Here is a 21963-nt window from a genome sequence, read left to right as displayed (position 1 = left end):
TTGCTGTAATTGGTTTAATAAAGAAGCTGACTGGCCAATAGCTGGACAGGATAAGTTTAGGGGGAGAGCCAAACAAAGAATGCTGAGAAGTGTGGAATCAGAGGAGTAGCAAGCAGACACAGATAGAAGCAAGGTGGACATGCTGTACTGAGAAAAGGTACCAAGCCATGTGGCAAAGCATAGATAGAAATATGGGTTAATTGAAAATGTAAGAGATAGCTAGTAACAAGCCTGAGCTATTGGCCGAGCATTTGTAATTCATATTAAATCTTGGTGTAGCCTATTTGGGAACTGGCGGGCAGGAAAGAAACATCTGCCTACAACAACAAGGACATCCATTACTGTATGTGGTGAGACCGAAGGGCCCTGAACGTCATTGCAGGATCTGAGTCAAACATCTCTCCCACCAAGTGCGGTTCCTTCTGAGAACACAGGCCCCTTGCAGACACACAGTTACAAGTGCTAATCGTGACTTTTTGTGAATTCTGTTCTCAGAGTCATTAGCATCATATTTCTACACTGAAGTGCAACACAGAGTTCTCAGTCCACGTGTTTCAGTTCTCTTACTAAGCCAACTGCGGCATTATGGGAGGCGGGTCTTTCATATTCTGGGAAAATCTATCATGCCTGGATATGGTCTGGGTTTTCGTTCGTTTGTTTATCCTGCCAGGTCACAAACTAGTATAGCTTCCAACTGCCAAGTGAGTCAAAGTGACTTCTATGACCGTTATTCGAAGGTTCAAATTCCCAGGTGCCTACCAACACACACCATCACCATTTTCTCCTCAGTTAATACCCTCTCAGGGTAAGTCAAGCAAAACTCAACAGAATAGCACGTTAAATTCCTCAGAGGTGCAAACATAAAAGAATGCTAACTACTACCAAGGTCAACTCTACTTATCAGTAGCAAGAAGATATGTTTATACCGGGTGTTCACATATGCCTTTAATCACAGCACTCAAGAGGCAAGAGACAGATGGATCTCTGTGAACTCAAAGCCATTCTGGTCCTCATAGTGAATTCCAGGACAACCAGAGCTACATAGTGAGACCTTATCTCAAAAAAGAAAAAGAAAGGAAGGAAGGAAGGAGGGAGGGAGGGAGGAAAGGAGGGAGGGAGGAAAGAAAGAAAGAGAGAAAGAGAGAAAGAAAGAAAGAAAGAAAGAAAGAAAGAAAGAAAGAAAGAGGGAAAGAAAGAAAGAAAGAGAGAAAGAAATTTCACATATTTGTTATTTTGTATATTTGTAATTTTTTACAAAATTAGGCCTATAGGAGGCCCATTGGAGTGATAGCTATATAATTACAGTTTAAAATATTTTGAGTTATTTGTGTGGAATTCTGAGTTCTTGCTGAGTTTATCAGAATGCATCAGAAATTTTTAGGAACCAGTTTTTACATATTCATGGATTTAAATGTATATAAATATTGAAATACGTCGGAAAATTTTGTTTGTTAGTAAAAAAAATGGATGTAGTCTATTCACTCCATTCTTTGGTTTACAGAAAGAGAGACAGATATGTAATCACAGTTTAAACTATTTTAAAGTATTGCCCTTTACTTATAGGCCTCTTACAAGTAACCATTAAGCTCTGCTAGACTAAAGATATGATTACACATAAAAGCCAAATGAAAATGACACTTCAGTGATTTTTACTTTAATTGTCTGTTATTGAGTGGTTTGGTTTGGCTTCCGTTTTGGTTTTTGGGACAAATTCTTGCTATGTAACTAAGGCTGGCCTCAGACTTGGAAGTCTGGATGCTGGGGTTATAGGTATGTATCAGCATGCCAGGCCAGACTATTAAGTGTGTGTGTGTGTGTGTGTGTGTGTGTGTGTGTGTGTGTGTGTGTGTGTGGGTACCTGTTCACATGCATAAGTACACATATGTGAGGAACTGAGATTGTCATTAGGATTCTTCATCCATCATCCCCACCCTATTCAGTGAGGCAAGGTCTCTCAGTTGAACCCAGAGTTGCCGATATGGGTAGTCTAACTAGCCAGCTTGCTGTGGGCATCCCCCAGCTCTACCTGGAATTACAAGTGGCTGCTGTATCCACCCAGCGTTTATGATAGTGTTAGGGATCTGAAGCCTGGTCTTCAAACTTGCCTGACAAGCACTACCCACCGAACCATCTTTCCAGGCCCAGACTATCAATTTTTAATCTAAAGGTAAACCTCTGAATAGTTTTTTTCTACATTCAAGAAGCATCTTCGGCCACATGGTGGTGGCACACACCTTTAATCCCAGCACTCGGGAGGCAGAGGCAGGTGAATCTTTTGTGAGTCCGAGGCCAGCCTGGTCTACAGAGCGAGTTCCAGGAAAGGTACAAAGCTACACAGAGAAACCCTGTCTCAAAAACCAAAAAAAAAAAAAAAAAAAAAAAAAAAAAACCATCTTCAATTATATTTAGAAACTTCTGTTAACATAAGGAATTGCCACTGTGGGTGCCAAATGTTGTGATGGGGAAAGATGAAATCCTATATGGAAGAAGCAGGAGGGATGGGATGTGGGGATGGTCAAGAGAGTCCTTAAGGGTTAGGAATGGGTAAACTGAGAACAGGCTGTGGTGACTGAGAACCGCAGAGAGTTTGGCCACTCAACAAAGGCGAGGGATGTAAACAGCGGAAGAGGAAACAGGACTCTTTCCTTCCTCCTTCTCAGAGCCCAAGGCCAGAAGCTACAAGGGAGCTCAACCTCTCAAAGGAACAGAAGGATCTTTAGTGTGACCGCAGTCCATGTGGGAAGTGAAGGAAGGGGAGATGTGCTCTCTCTGGCTGGCTGTTGCTGGCCACTGATAGAGTGGATCCAGTGTCACATGCTGGAGTCCCAGAAGGCCCTCTGCAAAACCCCCTTCTTCAATGCCTCCATTGGCTCTGTTATGTTTTGTGGGGAGGAATCAGATTCCTTTTCAGAGAACAAACTTGAGCTCCTCAAAGAACCAAGTCCTGTGTGCCTGAATCCTAAACGGACAGAAGGCCACTGGGCAGCAAAACCCCGAGGTCATGGACCCCAGAAACAGTGCGATTTGTTCATGGCAAGGACCACTGAGGATCTACAGGAGAAAGGATCGTGTCTCTCAGCGTTGCCATGGGGACTGCTGGCTGGGTTAACTGAATGCTCTCTGAATAATGACTCTTCTTTTAAAGAGAAAATAGCTTCTATATTCCAAAGACTAAATGGTGGAGCAGGTACATAGAAATCCTAGGAGGGCAAGAAGTGAGGAGCAATTGGTAGTCTGACGGACTGCAGCAGGAGCAGCGCCCCCCCCAACACCTCCCCTCTCTGCCCCATGAGGGGACTGGAGGGGGTGGGTTTTTCTCGGATAGCATCTTTTAGACACAGAGGAGCAGATGAGACTTGTAAAACTTATAGAACTTTTAGTTCTGTAAGCTGCAGCCTTCAAAGAACTCCGAGCCATCCCACACGTCTCATAGATCAGGCACAAGTCACAGGAAGAGAGACCCGAGAAGCATTCCCTTCGAAGGTCTTAGAGGCACTCTGAAGGAAAGCCATCTACAACAGTGCACGCATGTGTGTGAAGAACTTTCCATCCGAGGTTATGAGGGAACTTAAGCTTCATAGGCCTGGGGTTGCCTGCTGGCTATCTTGCTGTAAGAACTTTGGACCTTATCACCAAATCTCCACAAAACAATTGTCCATGTATGTTCCATCAATAGTTAAGTGAAAACGTCTTTGATGTTCTCAGAGTTATCTGATCACCCACATGACACTGAGTGGAGCTAGATCATTGGAAGATAGTAGCTCCACCCTGACATCTGCCCAAGACCAGCAGCAAGAGTTTTAGGAGCTGCATGAACTATCATGTCCCTCCAACCTGCCATCTGTCACTGGTTTACTATGACACCTTGGGTCAATGACTTCCCAACGCTGTGCCATCTGTGAAATGTGAATAACAGCACACCACATCCGCTGTTCCTCCTTTGTCCACCTCTCTCTCTCTCTCTCTCTCTCTCTCTCTCTCTCTCTCTCTCTCTCTCTCTCTCTCTGTGTGTGTGTGTGTGTATGTGTGTCTCTCTCTTTCTCTCTCTCCTTCTTCATAAGTGAGAGAGTGTGTCTGTAAAGTGCTTTGAGCTCCTTGGAGATAGAAGCTCTATAAATATAAGCTGTTATCACTGTCACCATGGAAACACACAGAGAGAACTGTGCTCCATTCCTACATGTGCTCAGCATAACTCTGACCTCCTGGCTTGCTGGCTATTGAACAGTAGCGGTTCTACAGAGCCGCGTGGCCAGGTAGAGGTGGGGACCCAGAATTGGACTTGTTTACTCTTCAATTCTTCTCGATGCCACTTTTAAAAAAGAAAAATGTATTCTGTTTGCTAAGGCAATAATAGAAGGCTGGCAAAGGATGCAGTTTGTGACTGGCTTAGTTTGCAGGCACTGACCCTAGGAGCCGAGTTGGAAGCCAGGCTCAACCAGGGAGCAATTCCAAGGAGTTTCAGGCACAGGAACCCACACATTTCTTAAATTTGTTCCCGATCCTGACTCTTTGACTTCCGAACTAAGGTTAGAAAAACTTGGTGACGGTGAGGATTACAAGTCTGCGTCTTCCTGCCAGGGTTTGGCCCTCTGGATAGCAGAACTACGTCACTGTCACCACTGTCTCACTGGGCCTAGCACAGGGCATGGCGTGTAGCAGATGCTCTGTAGAGGTGTGCCAACAAAGTGACTACCTGAATGAGTGAGGGGCCATCCTTTCCCCTTTCCTAGCTGAAAGTGGAGCTGAGTAAGACAGATGTATCCAATGTCAACCTGGACTAAAGAGCCTAGAGTATATATCATCTCTCCTTGAGGCTTTTCTGGCTCCTCCCCCCGCTGACAAGTACAGGAATAGTGCCCCCACTTCTGGTAGGTATCATGAACAGTCCTGGGAGAGCCAAAAGCCTTATATAGAATGACTTAGAATAACAATTTTATCATGACCCCAGCTCCAGGGCTGGATTCCCAAGTGTGTAACCTGTGCAGTTACACAGTCCCAGCACAGAGCACTTCTAGGCTTTGTTTAGTGCTCAGTTATCATCCTCTCGGGCTTTAAAATAATATAACAAATACCTCACATTTTCATTTTGCCCCGTGTAGCCAGGTTTGCCTGGCTATCTGTGGTATATGAGAGGTTTCTCTTCTTTCACATCCTGTAATCTTGCTTCATGAAGGAAGGGACTCACAGTCTTATTTTGGTGGGATTAAAACATCTCCCAGGCCTGTAGACTCAAGTAAGTGCATTATTCAGCATAGATAGCTTTCTTCACACATAGCAAGAAGCTAATATAATGGAAGGGACATGCATTTATTCTCCCATGAGCTGTTCTTTGGAAACTAAAGCTACTTCCTGCAGACACAGCATGACCATGGGCCTTCATGAAGAAGAGTTGCTGAGCGACCTGAGGAATATCTGGTCCACAGCCACCTCAGCAAGATAAGCAGAACAATAGTGCAGGCTAAGTCTGTGGCAATGGTAATGCAGCTGTTAACATTCCCCCAGAGAAGGGGGAGGCACCCACTCAAACACTACCAGAGATTCTACTCATGCCTCCCTTTGGCCCTCAGCTGTGTGTGGTCTTGGGAAGCTAAGGGAGTTGTGTTCTAAGAGGTAGAAGGCTGATTAGATGGGATTGTTGCCATGGTGATGAGCCTTTGTGAACCACTGTCATGTTGGTGTCAGGCTTCTTTGGTGATACCATTGCCTTTGAGTCATCCATGCTCTTGTAAGCGATGCCAAGAAACTTATTTAATGATGGGTGATGTTGCTCTGTAAGCTGTGAATGTGTTGCTCTGATTGGTTGATAAATATAATGCTTATTGGCCAGTAGCTAGGCAGGAAGTATAGGTGGGGCAAGCAGAGAAGGAGAATTCTGGGAGAGGAAGGCTGAGTCAAGAGACGCCAGCCCGCCATCTAGGGAGCAGCATGTAACGGCACATAGGTAAAGCCACAGAACACGTGGCAACATATAGATAAACAGAAATGGGCTGAGTTTAAATGTAAGAGCTAGTCAGTGGTAGGCCTGAGCTAATGGCTGAGCAGTTTTAATATAAGCTTCTGAGTGATTATTTTATAAGTGGCTGCAGGGTCTGTGGGGTTGGACAGGACTGGAGAAAACATCAGCTACACTGGTCCACCAAGCTAGACTTGAGTGGAATATTTTTTTTCTGGACTTTCTGGGTGAATAGGTGTTTCTTTATGTCTCTCCATGACTCCTAGAAATAGATTGCATAATGATTTATTAACGTTGAATTTTGTCAATGCTGAAGAGAAAGGGACAACAGCTGTGGAGAGACACTGGACAACAGACAGAACTTCTGAGCTAAACCAACTGGTTTATTTCAAAGATGTATTGACCTCAGAATGGAAACCAGGATATGTCCTATGTTGGGGAAGGGATTTTGCTTTTGTTTCTGTAAGAGAAGAAAAGCTACAGATACCAACAAAATTAATAAAAATTCAATTCAAACAGGAGAAACCCCTTGATGAGGAGAAGCAAAAGCTCATCCACAGATGTGACATCTCCACAAGTTGTAAGAAAAACTTAACAAACAAGGGTTGGGGCAGGGGTCTGTTTTTTGTCTTTCCAGGATAATAGAAATACCCATCTTCCAGGAATCATAAGGCCTTAGATATCCAAACATCTATAACAGAAGAAAAGAATCTATTGGTACCGATCTACACAGGGTAAAATCTCACTGCCTAGCATCTATATCTCTTTAACTCTAGAAAAGTTATGGTTCCGAATCAATTATATATCAAGCTGACTTTGGAGTTGGAAATTGGCTCCCTCCTTCTCTAAACTCAAGCATATTGCTAAAAGAAAAAATTTAAGAGATTCTGTCTCATATCAGAAGAGCCGTGTGGTGTAGGACAGAAGAAAACCAATAAAAAGGGACCATTGTCACCAAGATTCTATTTCTCTCCATGTTTATTCTTGATTTCTCAGAATACCTTTTTTTTTTTTTTTTTTTTTTTTTTTTTTTTTTTTTTTTTTTTTTTTTTGGTTTTTCGAGACAGGGTTTCTCTGTGTAGCTTTGCGCCTTTCCTGGAACTCACTTGGTAGCCCAGGCTGGCCTCGAACTCACAGAGATCCACCTGGCTCTGCCTCCCGAGTGCTGGGATTAAAGGCGTGCGCCACCACCGCCCGGCTCTCAGAATACCTTTTTACATGTCATGTTATCTTGAAATCCAAACTTTCCGTTTTGATATTAATAATGCTCAAGTTTTCCACAGCAAAAAAATAAGTCTTCTCCAATAGCAATTTCTGAAGTCTCCAGAAGGAAGATGGGGCCCCACCACAACAATTCTACCCAGTCCAGAATGATGCCATGGTACCTAAGAACATTACTCATGATCAGCTTTGGACTGAGAACTCTTCAGAACAGTTCCAAGATGAGATGGTCCATCATGCTACACTTTTAGCCAGAATGTCAGACAATTTTATCCATTTCTGAGACTAGCTGTATACTCTATGGATAACCCTATTGAGACCTAACAATCTAAGCTTTCTTACAGCACCCCCACAGAGATACCGTCACCCCCTAAACAGCAGGAAGTAACTATAAGAGAATGATGCCCCTCTCCCAAATGTTTCATTTTTCTCAGGGTTATGAATGGATGTTTGTAGGGTTGGGGGTGGAACAATAAAATTTGGACTCAGTATTCATTTTTAGAAAAGAAAAAGGGGAATGGATAGGTATAGGATATTAAGGTAGATTATTGTATTTACTAGTAAACTAATTTAGTAAATATCAGCCTTAGATACTTTGCACTGATATGGATTCTTGTATATTGTTACAAATGCAAACTATTTTTATATTCCTATTTAAGATAAATCATATATTGATACAAATACAGAACTATGTTGTAATGTACATATATTTCTACTCCTGTTTGAAATTTTGTATATTGGTACAAATGTAAAATTATATTTGTCATACTGTATGTCTGTTCTACCTCTGTTTAGGATATTGTGTATATCAATATATATTTCAGATTATTGTTATATTGCATATTGTACTATATATACATTGCTACCTCTGTTTAAGCTATTTTGTGTATTGTCACAATCTTGAGGTCATTGTCCTTATACGGTACATCTGCTTACAGACTGTTTATCTTGTTATGTGAATTCTTAGTCTTTAAGTTATTTTAGTAGAGAAGACTGACAGAGTTATAGTCACTCATGCTTGTCATTTCTATAGTTATGTTAGTTAGGTTCTTCAGACTTACAAAAACAATGTCAGAGGGATAGGTAGTCTTCAAACACTTCATAAAAGACCTAGAGAATATGGCATTTAAATGTTTTGATAACTTAGAATTCCGTTGACGTGAGACACGGTTGCTCCTGACAGCACCGATCCGATCCGGAGAGAATGTTGGGCTGCTGAGACATTTTCATTTAGAAGTTTGTCTTCTTCTTGGCACAAAAAAATGACCTATTTGGGCAAATAACTGCCCGTGCCTCGACTGTTGACAGTACGAATACTGTCCCTTTGGTACGAGCAGGACACAAGGAAAAGCGACTATTGAACTCTGCCAAGATAGGGTAGGATAGTCTTTCATAAAACCTGCTTCTGAAAATGGTCTGACAGATACTCTAGGCCTGTAGCCAATTTGAATGCACCAATGATACTGAGAAATTCTAGGTGACTGTCCAGGCTGCCAACTGTCTCTGTCCACTCTTGCAAGACTCCTGAAAGTTGCTTGCATCCGTCTCCTGTTTCTCAGGTATTATATTCCTTCTCAGGTCTTTGATGGGATTGGAGACTAACAGTTACAATTACAATCTACTTGTATCTTAGCTAGAACATATTAAGTATAGATCCAGGTTCTTCAAGGTAGGACATCTTTTGGAAGGATCTCTGTAACGTGCCATTTACCTATGTTCCAGACTCCTCTGGATTTTAGTATGTGTTTCTCATTTGGTGATGTTCTTGTTGGTGTAGTTTCATCTTGTATAGGTCATTATCCCTTATTCCTCTGGGACAATATTTGGTAATGATCCCTATTGTAAACAGTTTTGTATTAGGTTAGAATTTTCTTATTTAGACAAAAGGGGGAGATGTAGTGGGTAGCTGTTCCAGCTTTGACCTTGAAACACTGCCCCTAGAGTGACAGCAGGTGACTGCCACACCTGCCTATGACCGGCCCCTGGGGCTGACCTGCCCCTGGGGTGTGGTGAGAGGGAGCCCCTTAAGACTCGAGGTGCATATGTGTTTGGCCCTTCTGGATACCTCATGGTCCTGGAAGCTAGATGGGACACCAAGTCAGAGTTCCCCGCTGGATGGTACCTCATCTCTCCCAGAGCCTGTAACCAACCCCTATTGGCTGTAAGTTACCCCAGAAATAAACCTCTCATGATTACCAGATAAATTATGTGGAATTGCCTTGTTAATTACAGTTATAAGTGGAATCTTTTTTTTCTTCTTCTTCTGGACTTCTGGTACTCTTACTGAGGTGAATAGGTGTTACTTTCTGTCTCTCCAAGAAAAGCCACACAGTACCATGAGTTTCAGTGAAATAATGGGGCCATTACAATCTCGTGGCATTCTGCATTTAGTAGGTCTTGAAGAAGGAAGGGGAAGAGGGAACGGAGGGAACCTATCATCAGATGAATGGCTATTATAGACTATGATAGGATGGAAAGAACTGCTTTCCATCTTCAAATTAACTGGAAAGCAATTAACAGAGAAAAACAAAGATTAAGTAATTGCCCAGGCCACTAATAACTAAGAGGTGGGAGTCAGAATCTGTTTGTTGTTTTTTTTTTTTTTTTTTTGGTTGTTTTTTTTTTTTTTTAAGCTTGGGCTCAAAAATTAACTTCAATGTATCTAGGTAAAGAACCTTATGTTAGCGCCACTCATTGTTATACCTCAGCAAAGCAGAAAAGTTACATGGCCTCTTTCGATTGTATTCTTTATTTGTGGATAGAGAGTAGAGAAGGAAGGGGGGCCACCATGAACAGATTTAATCATTAATCAAGAGAGGACTTTGACTTCAGGAGACGTCATTGTCTTCCCACACAACTTTGTTTTAATCCCAGATAAAAAGAAACAAAGCCATTGTTGCCCGTCTTTGGGGGGCTTTAGTAAGATGGAGTACAGGTGTGTTGATGACTCAGCCTGCCCTGGAAAGAGGCCACCGACCACCGCGCGGGCGGGCATGTGCCAGTGGCATTTGGGAGGAGAAGGAACCTCACTTCCAGGCTGTTATGCAAGGAAATACTTGCTCTTTTTCTTGGGGCCACTGTATGCTTGGGTCTCTGTGACCTCGGCTCAGTTTTAACTAACAGAATTATGGGCCAGTTCGTGAATGATGCTTCCGTGAGTCGATGTCCAACCAGTCCACTCTGCTGTCTGAGGCACTCTGGTCACAACAGCAGTTTAGACAGACTTCTAGGAATATCTGTGGATCATGCGGTGAGGGAGGTAGCTGATTCCCCTGAGAATCTCCTACTGCTCCTCTCCTTGGAGATCATGAACTCTGGCATACCCTAAAATTTCCAGTATGCTCTACACTGTGAGTGCAAGTCATCTGGTCACACATGTCATGTTATAATTACAGCATAGGAGAGTTTTCCATGCACCTGGAGTTCTTAATGTATAACACCTTTAACTAAAGGACTGGTTAAAATGGATTGCTACCCCTTACCTCTGAGTCAGTAGATCGGAGGTCCCACATGTGCACTTCTAATAAACGTCTAGGTGCTCTGTTGCTGTTGCTGGTGGTAGTATTGGTGCCACACTTTGAGGTCCTCTGGCTCCTAGTGTGCACCTTCTGTCCCTACTGGATGTGTATATAGCATGTGACAGTCAGCAGAACATTACCCAAAGTCTGAATGCCAGATCCTAATGGCTACTCGAGGATAGAGTATTTTAGTATATATATTTAGTATAGAATATATATTTAGTATATTCAAAATACTGGTGTGCATCTCCACTCTGTAGCATGGCAAGCAAACAAATACATAATTTATTTAACAAGTCTTGTCGGTGCTTATTTGGAGTCAGGCACTGAGAACCAGTAGTCCCAGAACAGACAGAAACGCTGGACTTCAAGGTCGTTAAATGTGAGTGGGGAATATTGTTTACCAAATTTCGGCTGAAGTCCTTTTATATCCAAGAGCTCAGACTCCCACAAGAACAACACAATATAACTGCCCTGTCCATTTCCAAGACGAGGCTGTGGCGCCTCGTGTAGTTCAGTGACTTTTACAGCACTCAATGCCTGTGTTCCCAAAGCCCATGTGCTTTCCACAGCACTGCAGAGAAAAACACATACAGTGAAATCTAGAAAACAGACTTCTCATTGAAATAGCCTGCATCCTGTCAGCTAAGGATTTCTTTCCCATAGCCACAACCAGGAGAGATCCCTAATGAACCTTTCATTTTAAGATCCCAAGAACTGAGATGGGAGGATCCTGAACTGCTAGGAGACAATGGCTAGTTCTTGCCCACACCCATTTACTGAACACCTGACCAGGTCATTTGTTATTCAGAGCTTTCCTATTGAGAGGATTACTTTGAACAGTGACCAGGCATTTACTCAGCAGGTCCCTGGTGGTCACACTTGATAAATGTTTCCTGGAGTTGCTGAGTTCCAGGCAGTGCGCTTGACACAAGGGCATTCCCAGGTGAATGGGACTGCCCCGGGTCTCAGTGAGCTCAGGATTTCAACCTCTTTGGGCTTTGTTCTAGTTTCTCTGTTGCTGGGATGAGGCACTGGCCAAAAGCAACTGAGGGTGGAGTCGGGTAGTCCTTTAATTTACAGCTTATAGGCCATCATCCAGAGAAGATGAGGCAGGGGCCTGGAGGCAAGAACTGAGGCAGAGATTAGGAAGAACACTGCTTATGACTTGTAGCTGGCTCAGCTAGCTTTCTTATGCAGCCCAGGACCACCTGCCCAGGGGTGGCACCACCCACAGTGGCCTGGGCCCTCCTCCAGCCACTAGCAATTGAGAAAATGCCCATGGGCCAATGTGGTAGAGGCAATTCCTCAACTGAGGTTCCCTCTGGTGACTGTCACTTGTGTCTAGTGACAGAAGCTAACTGGCAAGGGGTTAGTCTCATATTCTGGATGCTTCATGTCTTCAAATTTTATCTTTATTCATGACTCCAGCTGATATATCTATTTAGGTCGGTGTTCTGTTTGTTTTAGTGGAGTTGTTAAATAATAAGATTTGAGTATGTAGTGAGCTAATACAGTGATTGATTTAATAAGAGAGATGACGGTGATGGCAGCCGGAGAGATGGATCACTGGTAAGAACACTTAATGCACAAGCAAGGGGAGCTGAGCGTGGATGCCAGCTCTCACATAAAAGCCAGGCATGGTTGTGTGTCCTCCTGTCATTCCAACAGGGGACCACAGGACTGAAGGGGCTTGTTAACTACCAGCCGACTAGGTTCAGTGAGAGACCCTGTCTCATAAGATACTCACCTCCTTCCCCACAACACACACTTGCGCACAAAAAAAAAAAACCCTACACACAATAAACTAATTAAAATACAAAAAGAAATGACAATGATTATCCAATATCTTGACTTTTTTTGTTCTTTTTAACATTTCTGTAGTGTCCATGGGGAAGTCATAACAACTTATGGATGTTCCTTTCGCCTAGGGCCATATGAGTCCCAAGGATTGAACTCATGTCTTCAGACTTGGCAGCAAGGGACTTTACACCCTAAGCCACCATGCCAACACCTTAAATTTGCTTTTTGCATTTATTATTATTGTTGCTATTAATGTGTGTGTGTGTGTACGTGTGTGTGTGTGTGTGTGTGTGTGTGTGTGTGTGTGTGTGTGTCTTGTATGTATGCCATGGGCTACATGTGGAGGTATATCATCCGTTCTCTCATTCCATCATGTGGACAGACTGAGCCATTGAGAAGTTTTTGTTGTTGTTGTTGTTTTTTGGTTTTTCGAGACAGTGTTTCTTTGTGTAGCTTTGCGCCTTTCCTGGAACTCACTTGGTAGACCAGGCTGGCCTCGAACTCACAGAGATCCACCTGTCTCTGCCTCCCGAGTGCTGGGATTAAAGGCGTGCATCACCACCGCCTGGCGCTTTGTTGTTGTTTTAAGGACATGGGTCCCAGGGCACGGAGAGAAGAGGGCCAAGGAGTTGGGGGAGGAATCCCTGGAAGGTAAAGAATCTTGGCTCTTTGAAAGATAAGAACCAACTCCCAAGGAGGCAGGGAGAGACAAAGAATCTAGGAAGAGGAAGAGACCTTTGGAATTGAAGGAGGAAAGCAAGAACAAGGGTAGGCAGGAACAACTTCACAAACGCTTAGCGTAACCTGAACTTTTGTGCCCTTATTAAATGGCATATCAGATCATTTATATGGCCGACTTCTCTCTCTCTCTTTTTTTTTTCTAAGAAAACAAGTATTAAAATTTCCCACTGGCCTGATTTAAACATCTTTCATGGGGAGCCATATGTCTTAGCAAGTTTGGAGGCTGGAAAGCCGACTCAGCTCCAGGGAGTTGTTCCTGGGTCAGAAGGCTGCAAATGAAGAACACTGAGTTACCCGCTGGTCTTTGAGAAGAAGGCATTGATAGCCAGAGGAGCGATAACAAGATGCTGATAGCAACCGAGTCCACAGCTTTAAAACCCTCTGTGTGGCGGCATGAAGTGAATACCCAGGGAACACGCTTCATCCTCCTACAGCCTGACTCCCTAGCCTCCTTTAACAGGTGTCTCCAAACTTTCCTTGCTCTTTTCCATCCTCAGAGCGCAGAGTGGTATCCCAAACTCCCTTTCTCTCCATTTAAGCAGGCATAGGAAGCTCTTGAACGCAGCGGCCTTCATCCTGGAGACTCATTCCTATGGTCTGTACTGGCCGCCTCCCCACTTCCTCTCTTACCCTACGGAGGGGCTTCTCCATCAGCAGTGAACAGTGCCCTATGCTGGGCATGTGGCTCAGGAGTAGAGCGCTTGCTTGCCTAGCGTGTGTGTGGTCCTGTGTGTGTTTAGTCCCTAGCGCTACCAGAAAGATTATTTTACATAAATAAACAAACCTAATTACCTAAAAAGCTTGTTCATGTGCTGATTTCTGAACTGCAATCATCTATTTCAGTAGAAGTGGGATAAAGGTCAGGGAGCTGCATGTTAAAGAGGCCAGCCAGGCAAATGGAAGGCAGACTGCTCATGATTTACAGCTGCATCAGGGTTGGGGACATTCAGGAGAAGGGGCTTCACTCACTCAGCTCAGTTAACTGAGGACACACTATGTGTCAGTCACAGTGCTGGGCTCGGGGCACACCGACAGCGAGGTGAAACCGGTTCTTGAGAATCTAAAGTCCAAGCAGATAATTGTACAAGTGAGCGGAGAAAGACAACTGTGACATGTTCACAAAGAATTGCACAGTGTCTGACTCCGACACTCTCCCCACCCCCATCCCCAGAAACCAAGGATTCTGTACCCCAAGGCTTGGTAGGTAGTTATCCAGCCTAGAGAAAAAGGCGAACATTCCAAATTGGGGGGGGGGCAGGGGGGAGCGGTCACAGGGAGTTTAGGACATCTGAGAAGCTGACAGAAGTGATGTCTTCGATCACCCATGTCCAGGGTTGGTCAACTCTCATATAGGCTCCCAGAGTTCTCTCCGATGCCCCATTCTTCTAAATGTGAACTGCGTCAAGACCCTTGTCAGTTACGCAGAACATGACACTTCCGCTGGCATGCCGGGTCTGAGCAGATCAAACGTTCTGTGTCACCCCAGCCTGTGCTAAGAATGGGCAACAGCTGTCTAAACCCCAGAAGCCCCCCAAAGAGGCTGGCAGAGGCTGGGAGTCCTGCTACAAAGGGCCGGGAGGGTAGGACATCCATGGGGCTGGCCATGCCAGCCGGCAGAGTCAGAGATGGTGTCCGGTGCCACCTGCATCTGCTTTCTGATCTCTCTTCAGGATCCCTTCCAGCTTTCCTGCCTGGCTGCTTCAAGGGCCACCTCCCCTTGTCCCAGCAGCCAAGAGTCCTCTAATGGAGTACTGTTGTGGGATATTTGTACAGAGTTTGAAGGTGTATCGCTGTGACTGGTGTCATAAAAAGAAGAACAGTCAATACCTAGGGGAGGTATAGGTGGGATTTCCAGGGAAAGAAAGGAAAAGGAGGAGGAGGAATCTAGGCACATGGGAGATGCTGATGGAGATCAGGATCGAATACACAAAATGGGAGAGAGGTAAAATCCATGAGGTAGAACATAGATTAATAAAAATATGAGTTAGTTTAAGTTATAAGAGCTAATGGGACAAGCCTAAGTTAAGGTCAAGCTTTCATGATTGATAATAAGTCTCCATGCCATTATTTGTGAGCTGGTGGCCCAAAGGGAAGGAAGATTACAGAGTACTCTTGTAATGGATTGTTTTACTCACAACAAAAGAAAGGGATTTGATTTTTTTTTTTTTTTTTGTGTGGAAGAATAAAGTGTTAAACAATGATTGTCCTCCTGGGATTTGTATTTTTAAAAAGAGCTAAGGAGCCGATCAATACGAATCAAGTTCCCCTGCCTCCTGGCCAAGCAGTGATGGGACCCCTTGTTCTTAGCTGGACATGGTGCCCAGAATAAGGACCGAATTTCTTAGCTTCTCTTAGTTTTCTAAGTGTTGCCCTGTGGCCAAAGAGATGGAAACTGTGCCCTAGGACAGTTTCTAGGATGGATGTTTCTGTAAAGGGCAATTGCCTTCCATTTTCTTCTTTCTTTATCTTTCCTTCCAGCCAGAATATGATGACTGACAACCTAGACACCATCCTGGGCTACAAAGGCAAGAGGAGGTAGAAGAGGCCGGAAGGGGCTGGGATCCCTGAGACTTAGTGGATAAAGCCCCTGGCCTGGGCCGTCAACCTCTGAACTTGTGAAAGGGAAATAAAATCAGACGTCATTGAAGGCAATGTTGTTTTTGATTTCTGTTATTCACAGTTCAACATACCCCAACCGATAAAATCACAAGGGCCCTCCCATTTTTCCCTCTTTCTTCTTCCAAAAGTGTTTCTGTCATCATACATGGCTGTTTCTCCAAATCAAACCAAGTTGAATCCTAATAGAGAAAATGAGCCAGGATTGGGCCTGAGGCCTCTGAGGAGAGTCCCACTACAACTCTCTAGTCACGTTCCCTACCTGGGCTGCTTCTGTTCCTCATGAAAATTAGCTTCCATCTTACAAATCTGGAAATCTGGTGGGCTTTTGGTTTGTTGGATGTGAGTGAGTGAGTGAGTGAGTGAGTGAGTGAGTGAGTGAGTGAGTGAGTGTGTTTGTGTGCTTGTGTGTTGTGTATTTATCTGTGATTGCTTGATTGATGGGGATGGATAGCTGGCCTGGTGGGTAGTGTCACACTGGAACAAGAAGCTGCCATATTTCCCAAACATATTTCTGTACAAGGGCTTGCTCCTCCATGAGGTCGCCAGGGGCAAGGCCATAGTATGAAGCACTGTTTACCATTTATTAATGAATAAAAATGTTAAGTAGCTGGGTTAGCTGGATACAGAGATTGTAACAGCTTGTCTGCTTAAAGAATTTGCTGCTTGATTTAGCTGTGATCCAGCTGATGCAAATTACTTTGCATTTTCCTGTCTCCAAGCTCCTCCTTCTAAAGTAAAATAAAAGCAAAACACTCTTGTTTTGCTCACCTCGATAAAACTTAAGCACATCAAAAGGCATCATTTCTAGAGTGATCTGGAAAGGTACAGTTCCCCGTAGAAAGAAAAAAAAATGGCACACTAGATGTGGTATGTGGGGGCCTTTTGTCTGTGGCTGTTTCCCTGTGTGGTTCAACAGCAATTCAGTCCTGTAGGACACTCTGCTCACTGTCTTGGCCACATGGGAGGGAGGAACCTAGGTCATACCAATCCAGGCTTAGGTTTCCCAACAACCTATGCCTGCTAGGAAAAGGTGCACTGTACCAGTCTGACTCCTTCTGCTGGAGTCCAGCTAGCAGCCGGAACTACACCTTCAGGATCATGAGAAAGGCAGGGCCATAACAACTGTAGGCGGAGCATGAGGACCCAGGAAGTCAGGGACAAGATCAGAAGAAAACAGTAGCCTTTGGGTGGGACGCAGCCAGTCCTGTCCTGGGTGAGTTCTGGAATTTATAATAGGCGTTAGCTTCAGTGGACATCATAGTCCTTGGAACCAGAATGACTTCTAAGAAAGGCACACATGGGCCGGGTGGTGGTGGCGCACGCTTTTAATCCCAGCACTCGGGAGGCAGAGCCAGGCGGATCTCTGTGAGTTTGAGGCCAGCCTGGGCTACCAAGTGAGCTCCAGGAAAGGCGCAAAGCTATGCAGAGAAACCCTGTCTCAAAAAACCAAAAAAAAAAAAAAAAAAAGAAAAAAGAAAAGAAGAAAAAAAAAAGAAAGGCACACATGGACAAGAACTGTACAGAAGAGGGAACAGACAGAATGCGGGTGGTCAGACACCATTTCACAGGAGGACCGAAGAAATGGGAGCTTTCTTTTTAAAAGCACGCTTGAGCCGGGCATGGTGGAGCACGACTTACATTTCTGTGCTCTGGGGTGGCAGGGGCATGTGGCTCTCTGTGAGTTCAAGGCCAGCCTGGTCTATATAACAAGCTACTGGCCAGCCAGAGCTGTATAGTGTGACCCTATCTTAAAAAAAACAAAACAAAAAACCCAAGGGGCTGGAGAGAGGACTCAAAGGTGAAGAGCACTTGCTGCTTTTGCAAAGGATCCAAATTTCATTCTCAGTACCCATGTGAAGGTTCACAACCATCTGGAATTCCAGTTTCAGAGGATGCAATGCCCACTTTGGGCCTCCTTGGGTGCCAGGAACACACATGTAGCACATATACATGCATGCAAGCACTCACATGTGTGTGCATATATATATATGTATATATGTGTATATATATGTATGTGTGTATAATATATATATATATATAATGTCAAACCAAGCAATGTAAAATTGGGGATTGGGAGGGTTGTTTTCAATATATACAGAGATGCACAGGGCTTCTTGTTCCTGCAAGCAAGGGACTAAGATTGAGTAGAAGTCACAAGGAGCTAGGGTTTAGCTCAAAATTTCCCAAATACAGGATGTTTTTCTGTAGGACATGTGTAGACGGGGAGTTGACAGTCCCTGGAGGCATTCAAATGGAGGGTAGTTGACCTTGTCCTGCAGATGGGGGCTTGAACCAGAGAACCTCAGACATTAGCGAATACAGAGAGCCTATGCGTATCACCACCATCGCCTTGTGGCCTTTGACTAAATCAGCAGTAAGTTGGAGGTTAAGTCGACCATAAAGAAACATTCTCTTTGATCTCTTTGAGGGTCAAACAATACAAAGAGGATCATAAAATACCCCAGCTCTCCATCTCATCCACCTTTGATCCTGGAACTTTCTAGTGGGAGAATGCTCTAACAGGACCCTCCTTCCTTGGATTAGCCTTTCAGAAAGGTGTCCACGACTACCTTAGAAAAATCACGTGTGTCGTGGGATATTTTGATCACATTCTCACACTCCCGAGACTGCCAATAAAGTTTACTTTGAGTCAGACGACAGAGCTAGCTACTACCTGACCAAAGTTAGCCATAGAGGTTTTGGAGGACCGAGGACATATAGAGAGACACAGGAAGTAGTAGGGAGGGGCTGAAAGAAAGGCTCGGCCCTTTTTGGATGGAGGAAGGAGAGAGGGGAAGTCATCGGTTGCTTCTCTGCCACTCCTCTGATCATTCAGGTTCTTACCCAGGTACCCGACTCCCGAGTTTTTATTAATAAAGAATAATCAGATAAACGCTTCATATGTGTGAATCTGTTTGTAGGTTCATGCATGTGAGTGCAGGTGCCTGCAGAGGCCAAGGGCATTGGATCCTCCAGAAGCTCGAGTTGTCGGCCATTGCCAGCTGCCTTGTGGGGGTGATGGGTACCGAACTCAGGGCCTCTGGAAGAACAGCGTGCTGTTCTTAACCACTGAGCCGCCTTTCCAGCCCCTCCACCACCATTGCCTTGTGAACAGATGGAAGATGATGGAAATGAATGAATTTATATTTATTTTGAGAAAGGTGTCCCTCAAAGGATTAAAGCAACCCTCCTGACTCTTAACCTCCTCAGAGGTTGTCTAGGACTAGCTCATCACTACTCCCTCCTCATTTCTGGTGACTGCTTCTAGGGTTTTATGTGGTGATATATTGTGTTCCCCAAAATATTGTGCACCCTAATAAACTTATCTGGGGTCAGAGAACAGAACAGCCACTAGATACAGAGGCCAGAAAATGGTGGCACACACGCCTTTAATCCTATCACTTGGGAGGCAGAGATCCATCCAGATCTCTGTGAGTTCAAGGCCACACTGGAAACAGCCAGGCATGGTGACTCACGCCTTTCATCCCAGGAAGTGATGGCAGGAAGCAGAAAGGTATATAAGGTGTGAAAACCAGGAACTAGCGTGGTTAAGCTTTTAGGCTTTTAGCAGCAGTTCAGCTGAGATCCATTTGGATGAGGACTCAGAGGCTTCCAGTCTGAGGAAACAGGATCAGCTGAGGAACTGGTGAGGCGAGGCGGCTGTGGCTTGTTTTGCTTCTCTGATCTTCCAGCATTCACCCCAATACCTGGCCCTGGGTTTGATTTTATTAATAAGACCTGTTAAGATTCGTCCTACAGTTTTATGCATGTAGGCAAGCGCTCTCTACCACTGAACTACATACTCAGCCCAACGACTTTATTTTTAAAGCCGAGGGAAGATGCTTTCTTTGGTGCAAATTGTCTAAAGGAAATCAAATCCAACCAATTCACCCCTGACTGGACTCGTACAAAGGAGCCCCTCAGACGGTCCGAAAGTTCTAGCAATAGCTTGGCATCACTAACCCACCAGGTCTTCTCTCCTACCACCTCCCAAACATGCAGGTGAGTCATGATTCCTTGGGGACATCACGCATCTCTGTTGTTCTGCTGGAACAAAGCAAACATCATTCTCTACATGTCCTCTTTTCTCTGCTACAGCCACCTCCATCACATACACATTAAACATGGAGGGAGGTAGAGAATCGTAGCATGTCTCACTACACAGATGTCTTGTGGATTCATCAGTTAGGAAACAGAACAGCAGAAAATACCTTCTAGAAGTCTACCAGTCAGAGCCCAGTATCCAAGACAAGCAGCATCTTGTTCTCCCAACGTAAAAGTACAACTTACCATGGCGCCTAGGTTAAAAAAGGTCCCTTTGGGTTTTTGAGGCAGGGTCTCATGTAGCCCAGGCTGGCCTCAGACTCACTATCCAGCAGAAGATGACTTTGAACTTCCAATCCTCTTGTCTGTACTTCTGGACCACTGGGATTGTCAGGGCTTTGATCTCTCAGCTAAAGGGCTATTATTTGTTATTTTCATACTATTTCCTCATATAGGTCATAGATTCAATTTCAGACCCAGGGACACAGAAAGGTGCCAGGAAATCCACAGATGAAAGCAGAGGAGGACAGTGCCTATGAGTCCCCGCTCGATCAGTCGAGGAGTCTGAAACCAGAGCTGTTTCAGAGAACAGTTTGTTTTTCTATTAAACATGAAGGGGTCCATTATAAAGCACAGTGACACCCAGTGGACTAATCAGGGGTCCTTCTGTGATGGATGGTGAGGGTACTCGACCCTGCCTATTGTTGGGGGTTACCCAAATGTCCACTTACACACCAGCCACGCCAACCCATCCACAGCCTTTCCCAAGCCCTCCAACTCCAGAGCTGTACATCTGGGCGGCTTTCCACACAGCCTGCCACCGAGTCATTTTCCTCCACACGGTTCTGCTGCCAGGATGAGTCACCTTGCGACTCAGCCCCTCAGCCCCTCCACTCTGTACTTAAAAATACTCTGGGGCTGGCCGAAAAGAACCCCGCTGTGTGAGTGTGTGTGTGTGTGTGTGTGTGTGTGTGTGTGTGTGTGTGTGTGAACGTGGGCTTGGCAGCTCAGCCTTGCCCAGCCTCTGCAGAGCCTGACTGCATTCTGTTTGGCAGAGGGTTTTAGAGAACCGACCGCTCCAGGGAGTTCTGTTTTCAGCTCTGGTTCTCTCAAGCAGCCTGCCAAAGTTGTATTCTTTCCTTTGCAGGCACCTCCATTTTAGTGTCCCCGGTTTGGAGCAGAAGAATCTTCTACTTGACACGCTCTGTCTCTTCTCTCAGGCCAATTTCTGGATGGCCATCTTGCTACAGACAGGGCCATCTTGTGTGTGTTTTTACCTGCTGGACCCTGTGTCTGCCCCCAGGTAAATTCTGCATCAATTACAACGGCATCTGGCTGTTTTCTGGGTTGGAATCTGTCATCCTCACTTGGATAACCCTCCCTCAGTCCTCGGCTGTCAATTCTGTTTAGTGCTTCTCCTCTGTCCACCCACACAGACTGTTAACCTTGGGCAGAACCAATCATAGGATGCCAGAACATCTCTCTTCTCTCGCCAGCACAGAAAGGGGACTCTGACAGTTGTTCCCTCTCCCTGAGCCTTTTATACTGAGCTGAGTACTCTCTTCCTCCAGTGAGCTTCTACAGGTGCCCGGGGAACCGTGTTCTTATTTCCTGATGGTCCACACCCAGCTGCACACTGCACCTGCTGGAGGCACCCCTCCCTCTGGAGAACTACATACGTTTTGATTTCAACCTGCTGCTACAGCACCCTGCACAGAAGGGGCCCCGGAACAAAGGCCCAGCCCAGTACAATCCAAAGGGACATTGTGTGCTCGAGTTATTCATTACTTGAGTTAGCCAAGGTCACAGAGCAGGAAGCATGTTGGGAAGCAAGGGAAAAGGTGGCATTGAGGGTGGGGAATTAGTCAGGGTGACCTTCCAGGGCCCAAAGGGAACTCAGAGTCCTGGTCCTGGTTAAGTATCAGAGTAAGATGGTCAGTCATAAAGTCATACCAATAGCTTCAAGGTCACATGGAAGGAATTATAGTTAAGCTAGCTACTTAATAGCTCTTGCTATGCACTAGGCAGTGTGCTTAACACTTTCCCACATCCTTCTTTTAATCC

General features: G+C 44.8%; 1 protein-coding gene across 1 annotated transcript in view; it reads right to left on the bottom strand.

Moving 5' to 3' along the window:
* The window catches only part of LOC121821101 (uncharacterized), an 83298-nt gene that overhangs the window by 58420 nt on the left and 2915 nt on the right, over window positions 1–21963 (bottom strand). The window lies entirely within an intron of this gene.

The sequence above is a fragment of the Peromyscus maniculatus genome, chromosome 11 (genome assembly GCF_049852395.1).
Source record: "Peromyscus maniculatus bairdii isolate BWxNUB_F1_BW_parent chromosome 11, HU_Pman_BW_mat_3.1, whole genome shotgun sequence".
NCBI classification, from domain to species: Eukaryota; Metazoa; Chordata; class Mammalia; order Rodentia; family Cricetidae; genus Peromyscus; species Peromyscus maniculatus.
This window is presented reverse-complemented; position numbering and strand designations above follow the sequence as displayed.